The sequence below is a fragment of the Narcine bancroftii genome, chromosome 8, assembly GCF_036971445.1.
Source record: "Narcine bancroftii isolate sNarBan1 chromosome 8, sNarBan1.hap1, whole genome shotgun sequence".
NCBI classification, from domain to species: Eukaryota; Metazoa; Chordata; class Chondrichthyes; order Torpediniformes; family Narcinidae; genus Narcine; species Narcine bancroftii.
Window position 1 is genome coordinate 8,640,454 of NC_091476.1, and position 15,340 is coordinate 8,655,793.

General features: G+C 41.8%; 1 protein-coding gene across 4 annotated transcripts in view; it reads right to left on the reverse strand.

Annotated features, from left to right (window-relative positions):
- Nucleotides 1-13,980, reverse strand: part of acsl4a (acyl-CoA synthetase long chain family member 4a) — a 68,311-nt gene extending 54,331 nt beyond the window's left edge. For 3 of the 4 annotated variants that reach the window (XM_069892839.1, XM_069892836.1, XM_069892832.1), the window contains exon 1: nucleotides 13,894-13,980. The gene's annotated coding sequence lies outside the window, so the exon portion shown is untranslated. Of the gene's footprint in view, nucleotides 1-12,452; nucleotides 12,612-13,893 lie in introns of those variants that run through there. The other variant, XM_069892835.1, reaches the window with a different exon arrangement.
- Nucleotides 13,981-15,340: the final 1,360 nt, after the last annotated feature.

A 15,340-nucleotide genomic window follows, 5' to 3' on the forward strand; every position in this document is an offset into this window, starting at 1 on the left:
CCTTTCACCAAAATCTTCAAATCATTTAAATTACTTTTAAATCTTTTATTGCAGGCAGATATGGGTCAGGTGCACTAGTGAAGACACATCGGCCAGACTTGGCAAGGAAAGCATACATTCATCCATGAAAGACTTCAGTGAACCAGATACTGGGCAGAGAACTTTCTCTCTCAAATACATTACTCATAGGTTGTAATCTTCAGAATCTAAATTAGAAATAACATTTTGCAATGTATTTTAGTCATTAATTTTCTCAGTCATGATAACCAGTCGAAGAGCATAAAAATTATGATATTCTGATTTAGAATGCACGCGTTGGCTACGAAGTGGAGGGATTAGCCTGTAGTAATGACACTCTTGAAGTAGTGCCATTTAAAACGTGTAACATTTTTTTGCTCCTTGACACAGTAAATAGGAAAAGGAAACCATAATTCCATTTATGGCTGATGAGAAAATGTGGATTCCTGCAATTAAGAAAAATGAAGACTAGAAGTTATCTGGTCATTGCGCAATACTATTAAGAACATATCCTTTGGTTTAAAGCTGGAATGGAGGAATGAAAAAAAAAACACAGGAAGAAGATATAACACTTCCAGAAAAGTGAAGCAACAGTTGGCAAAGTTTTAGACCATCTAAACAAAGAATATATGGCATTGTAAATTGACCTTACTGCAGTGAAAGGTGTGGAAGAAAACAGGAAGCTCAAAGCAGGAACAGAAATTAAACTTGTTGGTACTAAACCACACCCGACTCAAAAGGTCTGCATTCTATTATTTCATTCGTAATCTTTAAATACACTGGATGCAAACATTGCACCACTTTGCTTTTTATAACAAGGCACATTTAGTGACACCTTTTTGCTGCCACAGCAACATTTTGATGGAATTTCATTTCTTCCCCCACCCCATACATATTTTTTTTTTTTTACTTTGTACACAAAGGAAACAGCCTGGCGGTGGTGGGGCGGTTGAAGTGGGAAAGAGAAGAAAGGATCTCAAACACAGGACACTGTTTTTGGATAAAAGGGTGGGCTGAGTTCTGTTCGTCATCAGTAATGATTCTGTTCCATTGGCGCAAGACCCCTCAGATCACATTAAAATAATGGTCTGCAACATGGGCCATTCATGGCTCAGTTGACGACAATGAATGGAGCTTTATTTTTCATCATTAATCTGTTTAATGCTAGTCGACAGCTGGTTCCCGAATGCAATGCTCCTGCTCTCTATTTCACTTCCTTGCTTTAGATGAAGGATGCTCTCTCTCCTTACCTTGCCAGCCAATCAGCCGGCAGCACGCCACTCACCCCACACTATTTGACACTCACCAGCCCCAAGCCAACCAGTGTCAGCAGGTGCACTCTTCCCACTTGCTAATAACATCAGGCAGCCATCAAATTCAATTCACAATAGATATTGCAAACAGTTTCATCTTCCTCAAATGTTTTTATTGAGCAAAAAGTTCTGAAATAAATATTTGCTGCATTACTTTTAAACCCTTCCTCTGATTTCTGTATTCTTTTCTGTCCAAACTACCTTTTGCTACAAATTGTTGAGACTACTCTCTGCAAAAAAATTGTTCTTGCACAAAATAAAGGATCATAGAGTTAAGAGACATCTTAAAGGATGAAAAAAAAGGAATAAATTGAATTGAATAGTTTTATTGTCATGTGTGCCTAGATACAATTAAAAAAAAACAGATTTTCCTGCTGACCAGGCAAATGAACACATACAGAATTAACAGGCCATTTTCAGAGTGGCAAGCTCTGCCAAGAGGATGCCAAAAAGACCCAGCTCCTGCCCCCAACCTAAAATAATAACACTAGACAGAGAAGATTTTGATTCCGGAATAATTTTGAGTCTATTCTTTATAGATTATGGGCGGCTGATCATGAAAATCAACTTAAAGCATTCCTATCACATACATTTTTGTGATTTCCTGTCATATTTTAAGTCAACTTCAAGCATACAAAACCAAATGCAACATGTCATTGAAAATTAATTTTCTGTATTCGCACTTGGACCTCTTCACTACTTATCCTGGTGCAGTGACGAACATGGTGAAAGGTTTTACTAGGGCATTGCAACCATGGAAAAGTGGTATCAGGGTAACTGGAATCCATCAATGCTGGCCGACTATTGTTGGACACTGACATGAGAGGCATCAGATGCTGAGTACAAAACGAAAATCAGCAGCAAAACATTTTTCGGTCAATTGAACTAACGCAATGTGTCAGCGTCATAATGCGATTAAACATGCTAAATTCATTAATAGTTTATTTAATGTTGCTCCAACTTCCTATGGATACAACCAACCTGAAATTATCTTTGTGTGCTGCTTGATATTGTCTATCATAATCCCCAATTTGTTTTCAGCAAACCTTTTGGGAAAAAAAATATTGTCCAGTGTAATGAATTAGAACATAAAACACCATAGCACAGGAACAGACTTTTTAGCCATAATGACTTTGCCGACGTTGATGCCAAATTCAATAAATCCCCTCTGTCGGCTTCAAAATTTTGACTTTAGTTGCATCAACTGTGAATATATAATTATTTAATCTTATATATTTATCATCTTCTTGCTCCATAGCACATTATGGTAATTTAATTCATCCTGTTTTTGCTGGTGTGTCTTACATACCTGCATAGCTGCAGCAATAAAATAACTGTCCATTGGTAATGACATGATGAGAGTTCATTGTCATGAGTGTAAAGTGGCTTGGCTTGCTGATAACAAAAGCAGGAAAGTGGAGTTGCTCGGAGGACACGGTTGCAAAAGGAAAATGTTTAAAACAAACAGGCAAGGTGGTAGGTGGAGCAAACTGAGAAGAATGAGAGATTATTCAATTAGAAGGGAATGGGAAAAATTACCAACCTTCCAGGAATTGAGTTAGAACACCAAGAACAGAGGCGGATTAACTACCACCAGGGCCCCTAGCCTTCCTTAAGCCTACTCAGCGTAATGGTTAATCTGCCACAAACCATGTATTAAACAAATTACCCAAAAAATAGGGAACATATGAGCGCAAAGGTAGAATCTTCCAATCCCAGATTAAAAATGCAACTTTTGGGACAAGGTGAAAACTGAACATGTTTGCACATACCTCCATACATTGGGAAAATTTAGTTGCCAGCAGAGAGAGATAAAGAAAGGTTGGTTATCTGAAGAGTCAACAAAAAAAATAGACCAGACTAATAATGGGTATCAAAGATGAGCTGAAACAATGTAGGGGCTGAAGAGATGAATAAGTGAGCCAGATTGTCTGCACGAGCAAAAGCATCTACTGTTCTCTTTTGTAGCGTAAAAGCTATGAGAATAAATATTATGAGAATAAATTGCTTAGGAGTTAAATCCACAAGAGAATTATTAGATCCCAAGAAATAGAGGCCATTATGTTTCTTACAGCCAGACCAATAATCCATTCACATTATCCATTCTGTTTTTATTTCATCCAATTCATGGTATGGGATCTGCTCCACCCAAGACTGAGAAACTGTGGCGGCATAAGCCATCAAACACACCACCCTCCCCTCCATCAACTTCATCTATACCTCCTGCTACCTGGAAAAAGCAGCCAACATATTAAGACTCATCCCACCCTGGTCACACTCTCTTCATTCCCCTTCCTATCAGGAAAATTGTCAGGCAAATTTATGGATAGTTTCTTCCCCATCATCACAGTAACTGCTGCCTAAGCTGTGTACTATCTAAACAGTATTTCTCTCTATTCTTGTACCAAGTCCTACATGTTGTCTACATACAAAATATATAGCTGAACTGCACATAAAACAAATTTTTAATCACTGCATCCTGATACAATAAATTGGTTGATGCACGTCTAATCAAATTCAAAGTGCTGGAAACACCCAACAAGTTGAACAACATCTGTGGAAAGAGAAGATCCCCAATCATTCTAATTCTTCATTTACATTTTCTTAACTTCAAGTTCATATCAAATGGTCTCGTGGCAATGTTGAAAGGACAATGTACAAGGACTGCCTAAAGAAAGCTCTTGGTGCCTGCCACATTGACCACCGCCAGTGGGCTGATATCGCCTCAAACCGTGCATCTTGGCGCCTCACAGTTTGGTGGGCAGCAACCTCCTTTGAAGAAGACTGCAGAGCCCACCTCACTGGCAAAAGACAAAGGAGGAAAAACCCAACACCCAACCCCAACCCACCAATTTTCCCTTGCAACCGTGTCTGCCTGTCCCGCATCGGACTTGTCAGCCACAAATGAGCCTGCAGCTGACGTGGACTTTACCCCTCCATAAATCTTCGTCCGCGAAGCCAAGCCAAAGAATATTCAAAACAGAAAAAGGAGAAAATTATATCCAAGTGCAACACGCAGACATATGGGCTCCATTCCACCCAATGATTCAAGCAGTTCAAAACCAAGAACTTTTTTGCTGAATCCACATGGGAAGTGATTTGAGATTTCAATAGTGGTGCAAATGTAACAAATACACATTTAATTTGCAAGTCATTTTTTTTCCCATCTCTTGCAGCTTTACTCGGAGACCAGGAGCCAGTGATTACAGATTGAGAGGAGAAATTACTCTGGTTTCAGATGCTGTTTGAATCAAAGGATATGGAATCAGATGGGGGTGATATTGAGGAGAATCAACCACTATTGAGTCGAAATGATGTAATCCATCTGCTGGATTAATTGTTAAGATAGGAACCACACGGGTTGAAAATGTTGCTTAATAATCACTGCTTTTCAAACCTTTACAGTCTTCTTTTGTAAGATGTTCTTTTCCAAGATTTATTGAGTGACTATATATAACCTCTTAAATGCTGACTTGATTAAACATAACTATCAGTTATTTTAACACATTGAAATCCATTGAGGGAAATTAAAGGTGCAAAATCAAACAGGTTTACTCCTTACAAACTGACTCACTTGTAAAATAATTGGAATTATTTCAACATGTAATATTGCAGAATTTTCCATGTAGTGATTCACAACCCGTTGGTTGATCAGGTCAGAATTTACACAATCTCAATCGAACGAAAGTACTTGATATACACTTGGATAGAGAGCAACGTCAATGCAAGCTTTTAGTATGAATAACTCAATGACTTTGCCAACATATGACTGTCTTTATAGATTAAGACCCAAGTCAAATCAAGAGGGAGTCAGAGAGATGAGGGAAAGTGTGAGAATGGGGTTACATGGATGGGCTGGAGGAACCAGCCTATATTACCATAAAAATGTTGGAGAAAAAGGGGCATTGTAATTTTTTTTCAAAACTTATGTGGCCAAATTTCGATGTCATCAGCACCTGATGACAAAACCTGCAAATATGAATTGCTTTTCACTACTCAAATTAAAAGTCCAAATTTAAAAAAAATACAATTGTGAATCTTGTTGCAATATTCGTTGCACACTTCGCTCTGCTGGGACATTACATTGCCCTCTTGACTAAATTATAATGATGAAAAAATCATCCAACTTTAGCAGTTGTTCAGTACATACTCTACCATATTGCATTTGAATACAGACAAGTCAAAAATTTAAAATACGACATGAATTTCTCCACTTTCTCTTGTGAAATGGCATCTATCTATTAGTTACTTCGTGAGCCTGCTGTCTCTGAAGTATTGATGGAGTCAATGACTGCTAATAAACCCCAGCCATTGCAAGAGAGGCAGAGAGACTGGCTATGAACCAAGAGACATAGAGACAAACATACAAAGAGACACACTTTACACACAATTTTTATGTAGTGCAAAGATCTGAATGAATGGCATAGTGCATGTAACAGTGAGCTTTCATAAGGGAAAGACTCCTTCAGATGGTTTAATAGTTTGATTAAAACAGTAGCAGATTGCAAGCCAAATAAAGGAGATACAAGCAATCCTTTCAGGCTCATGTACTGTATACCTGTGATAGTACGGACCTATCACCAATGTATATAGTTACAGTATCTAGACTGTGCTTACAGCGATTGGCTGAGAGCTGAGCCACGCCTACTGTCTGGGCCTTAAAGGGTTGTGTCCCTAGCCAGGTCGGATCATTCCGGACTGGTCGGCCGCCTGTGAAGAGCTCCTGTCTTTTGCTAATAAAAGCCTTGGTTTGGATCAACATGTCTTTGGTTCTTTCGACGAGCTCTACAATATCACAGTATCACTTGATCATTTAAACAACATGTTGGGCACCATCAGTTGCCCCAATAATTACAAGGACAAAGACTGGGGGGAACGATAGGATTTATTGTACAGAAGACTTGAGCTGGCCCGGATCCAAACTAGGGAAGTGCAGGGAAGGGAAGGAGTCCAGGTAAGAGTGTCATCAGGGGGTGGGCCAGCCCAAGCCAAATAGCTTACACAAACCATACCATTACACATTTTAAAAGATTACCAAGAGAGTAGAAAGTGTATAGAGACATTTAGACTTCATTATTCTGCACAATTAATGGGAAGCAAATTATTTTTTAAACAAAAAAAGAAATTATATATTGTATATACAGTACCTGACAAAGGGCCCGGCCAAAACATTCGTTATCCTTTACTTCCTATGGATACTGCACAACTTGCTGGGCTTCTCCAGCATGTTTGTGTATTGCAAAATAATTACACTTGGTATAAATTATCTTGATTAATATCTTTACACACACATTTGAGGTAACACACAAATGAACAAGAGTTTTCCAAATATGAAATGAGCTTAGAAGCAATAGGGCATACATTATCTATGAAACAGTGGACTGCAATTTATATATTACTTGGTGCAATTTGAGCATCTTAATCAAGTCAAGTCTATTGTAATATGGTCGACGAAGTACAATCCAACAACATTGACCAGTCCTTAGTGCAAAAAGACGTAGACATACAATCAGATATAACAAACAACACACGTGGAAGTCAAGAATTATTTATACAAATAAATAAATAGATATTGTTTTAGGAGTATGAAAGTCTCTGATGGTTGGCATGAGCAGTTCCTTTAGTTGCTCAGCATTCTCACAGCCCATGGGAAGAAGCTGTTCTTCAGCCTGGTGGTGCTGTTTCTGATACTCCGGCATCTCTTCCCCAATGGGAGCAGCTGAAAGATGCTGTGTGCAGGGTGGAATGATTTTGTGCACCCCCCTCTCAATGATCCCAGTAGATCACTTCGATGGAGGCGTGTGTAGGGGGGGTGAGAAAGAGGAAGACTCCAGTGATCCTTTCTGCCTCTCTTATTTATGGCCCTGTAGATTGACCTCTGATCCATTTCTCTGCAGCAACCACACCATGAGGCACTTCTATTGAAAAAAAAGGCGTCTTTCAAGACAGACATTCTCTGCCCTCACATTGTGGAACCTACCTCCATAAATCCTCCACGAGCAGCTCCAAGATGTCGAATCCAATCCTTCCTTCAGGCTGGTTGCACAGGTGGAAGGGAGTGTTCTGCCTTCGCTCTATAAATTTACTGCTGCTGCAAGCAACTGGCTCGTGGCAGGCTGATGGTGTCGCAATGACGCCATCAGCCCGCGACCCAGTGGTTCCAGCTGGGTCGGGGATTATGAGGAATCAACACAGCCATTGCACGCCATTTATGTATGCCTTCATGTTGAAGGGCAGCGTTATGGCACCAGTCACCCCGCTTCCATCGGCTCCGGAGGATGCAACGAGGCGTCACTCTTCATAAAAGTGACACTGCAGCAGCCTATTAGTCCTTTTTGATAAAAAGGTGAACATTTTTCTCTGCCGATGGAACAGGACCCCTCCATAAAAACTAGCTGCAATGCAGGCAGCCAGTATGCCCTCAATTGAGCTGCTGACATAACGTTGGCCGGTAGCCTTGCCTGCTAATAGACAGCTATCACACAAGAAAGACCTGATTAAGCTCTCTTCACTGCCATTTTATTCCTTTCTATGACCGCTCCTGTTCTGGGTGCCAATTTGGAGGTGACACTCAAGATGTCTAATTTCTAATGAGAGAAGGAATGTTGTTTCTGTTCACCTATAGGCATCGCAGCAAATTCCCTCTTACCTGCTCCAAGAGAGTTAAAACTCCAATTTCTCCTTTCCCCACAGATGAAGTCCAATGTGAAACCAGATAACATTTGTTAGTTTCATGAACCCTAACATCTGTTCAGTTTGTTAGATTATCATAGATGAATTAAAACCTTTATGAAAGACTGCACAACTATAAGGTGAGGTCTGAATCACAAGGCCACAGCTATGCAAATTTTGGCAACTGCAACACAGAAGACATCCCAAGTCAAATGAACAGCAAGGACCAGTGAAAGTCAAATTGTTTTTAGGGGGGGGGGGGTGGGGAAGCACTAACTGCAAACGAACTCTTCAACTTACAGCAGTAATCAAACTCCCAAAGTTTGACATACTGCAGAAGACAATTTGAAAGGCCAGTATTTCAATCATATACAAATGCATGCTGCAGCGCACAAAGTTTCTCGATACCAAAATCTAAAAAGTCTCATTAAATTCAAAGCCATTAACCTTTGATACACTTGCTAAGATTCCACATTTAGTAAGCGAGTCACCTCAAGCTACATCTGCAAACCAAGCTCCTCTGAAAATACCAGTGAATTCGCCAACTCAGACAAAGTTCAACCTGTTTAAGTTGACAAATCAGGTTTGGGTGCTGTCTCCTGCGGTTTTATTCGTGTTTTTTTTTTAAAAAGCATCATAATGGCTTATTTTACTTTCACTGGCAAAACTCTTGAAAAATGGCAACTATTGACCCAAAGGTGATCAAAACCTTAGAAGCAAGCCTTGCTTTCTTTCAATTAAACATATCTGAGTACTCACAAACATTTGAAGCCAAATGTCCTAAACATGATGATGCCCTGAAATTAGGGGATTATGTACAAAGAGTGCTGTAATTTCTACATCGTCAAACCAAAATGCATATCAAAAACCTTGAATAAAACTTGGAATGTGCACTTTAATTACATCTGAATTGTTTGATTATAAATTTAAAACTTTGGAGCACGGGGGAAAATAAAGGAGAAGAAAACCCTGTCTTTGTCCCAGTCATTATGGAGAACACTTTTTTTTTTAAAAAAGAGCAGTGGCTCTCAACATTTAAAAAAATATAAACTTGCATACATGGTTGGGTACTGAAGGACAGCATAGACCAAAACAGAGGTATTTATGGACATCTTCAATACCTCACTGCAGCAGCCCATCATCTCTGCAGGTTTCAAGACAGCTCGGTACCAAACAGGGCGACAGTAAAAGGTCTCAACAACTACAGCCCATGGCAATGTCCACCACCATAATGAAATGCTTCAAGTGTCTGGTGATGGAATGCATCAAAGAACACCTCCCAGAGACATTGGACTCATTTTGCCTATAGACTAAAGTATTCCACTGATGATGCTGTACTTCAGGAGGACCAGGAACAACTACCCTCCACTGCACATTAATAACGCAGTAGTGGAGAGAGTAGAAAAAAGCAACATGTTTCTTGGAGTCTACCTAACAAGTGGCTTATCCTGAACACATTTCCTCACTTGTCAGGAAGTTGGAAGAGCAATTACACTTCCTGAAAAGACAAGGCTACCAGTCACTCTTTCAACCTTCTACAGCAGCTCTATCGAAAACATTCTGACTGACTTCTTCACAACTGGTTGCCATGAAGAAGTGGAGGTCAATCCACAGGACTACAAGAGTGGCAGAGAAAATGACTGGAGTCTCACTGGGGTGATCTATCAGGATCATTGTCCGAAGAGGCACACAAAATCATCAAGGACCCTTACCATCTCATACACAGCATCTTTCAGCTGTTCCAGCTCGAAACCCCATTGACAGGAGTTTTGTTTTGGTGAATTTCTTGAGGATTTCTGGTTTTTAAAAAAAAAATCTTGTACCAATAATATGAATTAGTTGTATCATCACAAACCATCTATAACAAACCTATGGACCTACAGTGGCCAGCATATCACAGGTTGAGAAATTCTGTTCGACACTACCACTCAAGAGAAGCAGATGCTCAAAAACAGAATATTCCAATCAATTCAGGTTTATGTCCTAAAATGGGAATACTTGGGGTTCCTTTAAGAAACTATTGATGAATTTGAGGACCTTAGAAGGATGTTGTCAAAAATGACTGGCATCTTGTGGGTCATGTAACTGCAATAATATTCTGATTGGATTTCTTTCCTTTGCAAAGATGGCCACGCCTTGCTAGCCTATTAATGGCAAGCAAAAGAAAGCTTTTCTACTGTATCTCATTGCACACGGCAATCATAAATAATTCTTGCTTCAGGTGCAAGCCACCCTTCTGCTGGAACCAGCCCAACAATTCAAATCAAGCTTACAGAACTTTCAAAATCTGCTTCATTTATCTCACGTATCTTACAACATTTTTTTTTCATCCCTGACAAACAAGTTAAGCTCTAAGATTTCATATGAATTTAGGACTCATTTAGAACTGAGAAGAGAATTTTTTTTTTTCTAAATATATTCTGTGCCCCAGACTTGAGGCTCTTCTAAAAACCAAACAATAGATTTCTGTAGATTCAGGTAATCAAGGGATATCAAATAAATTATTGGATACTTCAGTAAAAATGCCATTAAGGTCAAAGAACAGCTACAATTTTGTGGAGCAGCAGAACAGATTCAAAGTACGAAATAACATATTCCTGTTCTTATCACTTGTGTGACAGAAGCAACAGTCATCTTTGAATGTCATTATTTCAGTTCAACTCCTGATCCACCATCTCAAAATAATTTGGATAATGAACTAATTTGCAAACAAAAAAACAAACTACTGAAGGAACTCAGCAGGGTAGGTAACATCTGTGGAGGGAAAAGGCTAAGTGGTGTTTCAGGTTGATACCCTGCATTAGGACAGAGTGTGGTGGGGAAATGGCTACTATAAAAAGGTGAGGGGTGAGGCATGAGCTAGCAAATAATAGGTGAATCCAGGTGAGGAGGGGGTTGAAAGACAGATCCAGGAAGGTTGGGGAGCAAAGGATGGTGATAATTGGAGATAACAAAGGGCTGCAGATTCTGGAATATGATGAGAAAGCAAGGTGATGAATGGAAACAGATGGAGATTGAGGACCCAGTGGGTGGAGTGTGTGGGTGATAGGCAGGTGGAACCAAATAGGGTAGGAGAAAGAAAAATTGAAACAGGAGACAGGAAGAGAGGACAGGGAGGGGAAAAAGGAAAGGGAAGGAGAGATCAGAAAGGTCCTAAAACTGGAAAATTGGATTGTAGACCACCCAAGTGGAATGGAAAATAGTCAGATTCACTCCTGGTAGAGGAGGCAAAGGGCAGGGAAGTCAGTATGGGAATGGGAAAGGCAATTAAAATGACTTACAATTCGACCCTAGAGAAGTCTATTACCATTACAATGAGTGCAAATGCATAATAGCCTCATAACAAGAACAAAAGAAACAGGAGTAGGCTGCTCCACCATTCAATGAGATCATGGCTAATCTAATGATTGGCTCATCGCCACTTACCTGCCTTTTCCCCATCTCCTTTAATTCCCCTACTGCCCCTAAACAAGGGCTAGGTAAGTCAAGAGAAGAGATGGGAACCAGATTTGGGTATAGAAATGGATCCATTATGCTAGTCTGAATTATGTCAGGACAGCATGAGCAATATAATTAATGCAAGGTATAGGCTGGTGCAATATAAATGTTTAAATACCTTGCTCTGCAACAATAAATTGAAATCTGAAAAAAAAATTCTTAAAAAAATTCCCTTTACGATGCAAAATTCTATCCAACCTCTTCTGCTGCAAGATTCTCCAATTCAAAAGGCTAACATTCATTTTGTTAAATTTTGGAATGGGGCCATCACTACCACGAGGTTTTTACACGAAATAGTTAAAAAAAGAATTTAAGTGTTAATGGATTTATATATCAGATTAGAAACAATCAAAGTTAAGAGATTCTTACCAAATAAAAAGCATAAGGGAATTTTAAAATGTAATTTGACGAATTTAGGAAGAGGTGAAAAGTATTCGTTTCTTTCGATTCGAAATGACCTTTAAAAGCATTCAAATGGGAGATGTGCAGAGGAGGGGAAACGATAAACAGAGATTTGAAAATAAAAAAAATCAGATAATTAGCTCATCCCTTCCTGACTCAGTGCAAGAGTAACTATTTCAACAGGAAAAGATGACTAAAGAGAGGCTTAAAAAAACTCTCTGAATTAAACGGCGCAACATATAATGAATTACAACAGTTAGCACCAAAAGAAAAACTAAACCTGATTCACGGCACAGAGTGATACAATGGTGTGGGATTTTTCATTCCTTCAGCAGGTAAGTAACGGAGATACTATAGCAAAGGTGGAGGGGTGGGGAGAAATGTTCTCCAAGAAATAGACACATGCTCAGTTGCATACAACACTGTGCAGAAGAGATGGTCGCATGTCCAGAGGTCAAGGCAGGACAAAGACGGGCTTACAAAACGCTAGATGTAAAACTTTACCCGTGCCCAGTACAAAAGCTGGACGGCGTCAAGCTCATTGCTTACTTTGGACCACCTCATGCACAGTACAAGAACGGGAGTGGAAGACGTGGCGGGATGGTTACTTGGTCGGTCGCAGTGTTCCGCTTTCGGACACGGCCCCGACTCGCTCCTTCCACTATCGATGACAGCCAAGTCGGGCGCCGACAACCATTTAAGCCGAGGCGAGAGCGGCTTTCTGGAGTGAACAAGTCGTCCGGGATCAGTCACAACTGAAGCAGATCGGCCCAAGGATGACTTGCCCTTATGGTTTCCCCTTAAACTTGACCCAGCTCTTAAAACGCCCATCTTCAATGCGACACCCCACCACGACCGTTCTAATGGACCCTGCGGTCCCAAAGAAGGATTCGCTTCCCCCCCTCTGCCTTACCCCACCACGACCGTTCTAATGGATCCTGCGGTTCCAAAGAAGGAGCTCGCTTACCCCCCTGCCTTACCCCACTACGACCGTTCTAATGGACCCTGCGGTCCCAAATTAGGAGTTCGCTTCCCCCCTCTGCCTTATCCCACCACGACCGTTCTAATGGACCCTTCGGTCCCAAAGAATGAGCTCGCTTACCCCCCTGCCTTACCCCACTACGACCGTTCTAATGGCTACGACCGTTCTAATGGACCCTGCAGACCCAAAGAAGGAGCTCGCTTACCCCCTGCCTTACCCCACCACGACCGTTCTAATGGACCCTGCGGTCCAAAAGAAGGAGCTCGCTTACCCACCCCCCCCCCCTCTGTCTTACCCCACTACGACCGTTCTAATGGACCCTTCGGTCCCAAAGAATGAGCTCGCTTACCCCCCTGCCTTACCCCACTACGACCGTTCTAATGGACCCTGCAGACCCAAAGAAGGAGCTCGCTTACCCCCTGCCTTACCCCACCACGACCGTTCTAATGGACCCTGCGGTCCAAAAGAAGGAGCTCGCTTACCCACCCCCCCCCCCCCTCTGTCTTACCCCACTACGACCGTTCTAATGGACCCTGCGGTCCCAAAGAAGGAGTTCGCTTCCCCCCTCTGCCTTATCCCACCACGACCGTTCTAATGGACCCTGCAGACCCAAAGAAGGAGCTCGCTTCCCCCCCCTGCCTTACCCCACCACGACCGTTCTAATGGACCCTGCAGACCCAAAGAAGGAGCTCGCTTCCCCCCCCCTGCCTTACCCCACCACGACCGTTCTAATGGACCCTGCAGACCCAAAGAAGGAGCTCGCTTCCCCCCCCTGCCTTACCCCACCACGACCGTTCTAATGGACCCTGCAGACCCAAAGAAGGAGCTCGCTTCCCCCCCCCCTGCCTTACCCCACCACGACCGTTCAAATGGACCCTGCAGACCCAAAGAAGGAGCTCGCTTCTCCCCCTTTTCCCACCACATTGTACTCCAATGACACGACTTTGCAAGGAGAGGCCAGGAGCCCGAGCTTCGTTCCCTCAGAGATGGAGGGACCGCTGCCCTTACCTTGAATCGCCTCTCCAGCCGGCGCGCTGCTTCCCTCACCCAACCAAGACAAGCGCGTGTCAATGCCCGCCAGTAACCTCCGACCTCCAAAGGGGGGGAAGCCCGGAAACACGGGCTGACGTCATCTGATTCGATTCCCCGCGGCCAATAGGGGAGCGCCATCCCCTCGGCCCCGCCCCCCACCCTTCTGCCCGCCCTCTTCTCCGTCTGAGCAATGCAGATCCGGTGAGTGACGCGCGGCTCCTTATTACTCAAGTAATTTACCTCATGGTGGTTCGGAATCAGCGTCGTGTAACGAAACAGGTGTAATATTACATCTCGTGTGTAATAGGACACGAAGTTAGCTTTCATTTCAGCTGAAACTGTTCCCCTCTCAGACAGAAGCCCCCCCCCCCCCCCCACCCCCCACCTGTCAGAAATAAAACTTCTCACACATGAGTCTCTTTAAAACTGATGACACGACAAGCTTTATTTACAAGTCTGCAGAGTTGGACTCAACTGGCTTCTCACCAGTTAAGCCCCGATACATACAGTGCATTGATTTTTATACCCTTATTGTTTGCCCTTCCCCTTCTTATTAATACTGTTTTAATTGGTTAGTATTACAAAAACATTCTAAGTATAACTGCATTATTAATTATCACGTTCGTTACGTACGCTGTGAACTCTACATTCACTGAATTCTGTTTCTCACCCTTCTTATCAATCCTTTGTCTCCTGCATGTCTCTCACTATGACCATGAAAAGATAGGTTTAAAAAAACATATTCAGCAGATCCTTCTGTCCTTGACTGCTAGTAAACTCTCTGTCCGTTCTGGCTTCCCTGTTTATGATTAATCATCACATTTTAACTTAAGTCTTTTTAACCTAAATTCTCTATATCACAATCCACCCCTTTCTCTCTTTAAAATGTGTTGAATATATGTATAGATATGAATGGGGATTCTAAGCTAGGGAAGAGAAATGTTTTATGATACATTAATCTCACGCTGAAATAAAAGTCTTACAGGGTCTCCCATCCCCCCTGGTTGCATAGCTTGTTCGACCATGGAAATCACCAGGCTGCGTAGACAGGGAATAATACAGGGCAAAATAAGTAGGAGGAATAAAATACCTCCGATGACCCACAAGAAGGTACGCCACCAGGTTCCTCCAAACCATTTGTCCATCCAATTAAATTGTGGGAAAGGATGCCAGGTTTGAACCGGTACATGGGACAATGTACGAATATTATCAGCGATTTTACGAATGGCTTTTCCATTATCATCAATCTGTAAGCAGCAGTTAGTCAAATTAAGTTTGCCACATACACCTCCTTCCGTGGCTAGGAGATAGTCTAGGGCTAGACGGTTCTGATATATAGCAGAGCGCATTTGACCTTGCTGGGATGCAAGTAATTGCAGGGCTATAGCTGTTTGATTTGTAACAATTTCAAGCACTGCTTGTA